A 3,001-nucleotide genomic window follows, 5' to 3' on the forward strand; every position below is an offset into this window, starting at 1 on the left:
ATCTCAGTCTTATCTTCATTCAGCTGAAGAAAACTCCCACCATCCAGGTTTTGATAGAGTCTAAGCAGGTGTGTAACAGCTGCAGCTTAGACATCTCATGGGGCTTAAAGGAGACGTACAGTTGGATGTCATCAGCATAAAGATGGTAGGAGATTCCTTTGAAGGAGCTCAGGATGTGCTGAAGAGGAAGCAGATAGAGGAGGAAGAGCAGAGGCCCCAGCACAGAACCTTGTGGGACACCATGGGTAAGGGAGTTGGTGGAGGACCTAAACTTGGAGACGGCCACAGAAAAGGAGCGCTCAGAAAGATGAGAGGAGAACCACTCCAGAGCAGATCCTGATAGGCCTACCCAGTCTCTCAGCCTTTCCAGTAGCAGGTGATGGTCAACAGTGTCAAAGGCTGCAGTCAGGTCCAGCAGGTCCAGAACAGAACAGTCCCCTGCATCACCGTGAGTCAGAAGGTCATTAGAGACCCTAAGATAGTCGCACAACTTAGTTAGAAAATCACTCATGATGGTTCGTTTAACCCCGTCTACCGACATAAGAGCCAAAACTGTGATAGAATGGCTCTCCTGAAATCGCAGACCCATACCGGAACACGCCAGTCCACAATAACTAGCTCAGTGCCGAACCTTGCAGATGGACCTTTAGATGGTCTAGGGATTTTATAGCCTGGCCTGCCAGACTCGTCCAATTTAATTCTGCAGAGAGAGTCTGGTAACTCACACGCAGAGAGGCACATGAGGGGCGGGACTTGGCAGCTCAAAAATAACCAATCAGAAAACAGACAGAAATGCTGACCGTACCGCGCGACGCTGTCGTTGTTTAGCAGTAGTAAAAAAGGCGTCTGGCGATGACGCAAACGTCTTTTATTCTTTTAGAAGAAATTCTTTTAGTGCGTCTACTTGTTGTTTTAAAGACATTCAAGCCATTTAGACCAGAGAAAAGAGCCGCAGCGACCTCCGCTTCAGTCACCATGTTCGACGTACGCTGCTCAGCTCTGATTGGCTCGGTTAGAAATCTCAGGGGGCGGGGCTGTTTGAATAGGAGAGTTCCCAGACCCTTCCTCTGTCCAGAATTAAACAGGAGGAGTCTGGTGGACCAGGCTAGGGATTTTATTTGGACCCGAACAGATTCCAGACACCCTGGTCCAGATGAAGCAAAGCGGGCCCGGAACAAAACCGATCCTCCTGCGTGTTTCACTCCAGCTGAGGTTGGATGAAGGTTGATGCGTCTGTGAACTGAAGGCGGACGTAGCCAACAAGCTCCAGTTTTGTCTCTCGTCTGTCTCACCGGGAACTTTGTGGCGTGTCGGTGTGCACGTGGACACATTCTTACTCTGACCGTTTCATGATTTGATTTCTTCACCGGTGTCCTTCTTAGTCGTCTTCTATTAAGTCCACTTAGGACCAGAGGTGGATGGAGTGATCCTACATGAAATACGACACCTGGAATGGTTTTGGAAGTAGTTCTAGATTATGATTACTCTTTATTTTATTTCTATTTATTTGTTTTATTTGTCATCAAGTGTCCTCTTGCAGACACATGCAGTGAGGCTGGCTGTGGACATGAATCTTCCTGGAGACACAGGGACATCAAGCTACTTGGAGATGGTCTCCAAGCCTTTACCTTTAAGATGCTCGTCAATAAGTGGCCTTCTAATTTCCTGAGACAACTCTGTCCTCAACCTTCTGCTGTCCACGTTCAGGTGGTACACGCCCTGATAAACCAGCCGTGTGACTACCGTTCCAGCAGGTATTCACGGATTACAGGACTGGAGACAGCTGTGCTGCTGAACAAACCTTACGTCTCTGTGTCTTCTAGGAGTTTTTGTCAGAAAAGGTTTTTTTTCAGGTTTCAGCTTAACCCCAACACAAAAACAAGTTGTTCGTTCGTGTTGTTCCAGTGACCGTCGAAGGATGCCAGCAGATTTAGACATAATTTATCGGCACGGCAGTAAAAGGTTGTTTGCTTAGCATAGCATAGCATAGCATAGTTTATTTATATAGCACGTTTAAAATGCAGCATGGGAGCTGCCCAAAGTGCTGCACAAGCTAAAACAAAACACAACCATTACAAGGAGCTAAAACAAAGGATAAAAATCTCAATCAAAGGCAGATAAACCATGATGAATACTAAGAACACATTAAAACAATGAATAAAACACTAAAAACGAGTCACTGTCTAAAAGCCAAAGTGTAAAAGTGGGTCTTTAAACGAGATTTAAAAAAAATGATTCCATCATGAGGATGGAAGCTTCTCTGTTCTTTGTGGGTTTGTCCGTTTCCTCTCCGCCCCCTCCTCTCTTAAACATCTTTCCCTTACTGTTTGTTTTCTCTCGATGCTACTTTCTCTTTATCAAACTTCTCATCCTGTGGCCCCAATCTTTATTTTATTTTTTCCGATCGCTCCCGTCTTTGCTTCCTCCGATCTGTCCGTAAGCACCGGAGGGCAACGTGACAGACTAATCGCCCTCCTTGTCCGAGCCTGGCGCTGTTTGCCTTGCAGGGCCAGATTAAAGTTCACAGATAGAGAGAGGTTCCTGCTCAGGCCAGGTGTTGACAGTTGAGATAAAGCAGAGTCGCACAGGAAGTGGAGCTGGTTGGGCGGATCCAGGAGGAGAGGAGCTGCGAGCCTGTGTGATTCTTCACACAGACGCTTTAGTCCTCTTGTAGGGGAGTTGTTGCCCTGGTTAAGTTGTCAAAGATCACCCAAGTTCAATACCGGGGAGGTGGGGGGGTGGGGGCAATGCTCCAGCCCACAAATCCTGCCACCAGTCAGCCTATGCATAGCAGACATACTTTTCCCAGAGCCGACTTCCAGCCCTTCCCGACCATTTTGTCCTTAACTTGTGAACGCTGCAGACAAGCAGCTGCTTTTAGGACGTGCATCGGGTTAATTACGCTTAATAATGTTGTACAGAAACGTCTTACGACATTTAAAAACCGTTAAAAGGTTTGGAAAACATTCCTGAAAATGCGACCCGCCTTTTTCAGCTTTCC

Source organism: Nothobranchius furzeri, chromosome 6, assembly GCF_043380555.1.
Source record: "Nothobranchius furzeri strain GRZ-AD chromosome 6, NfurGRZ-RIMD1, whole genome shotgun sequence".
Classification (NCBI taxonomy): domain Eukaryota; kingdom Metazoa; phylum Chordata; class Actinopteri; order Cyprinodontiformes; family Nothobranchiidae; genus Nothobranchius; species Nothobranchius furzeri.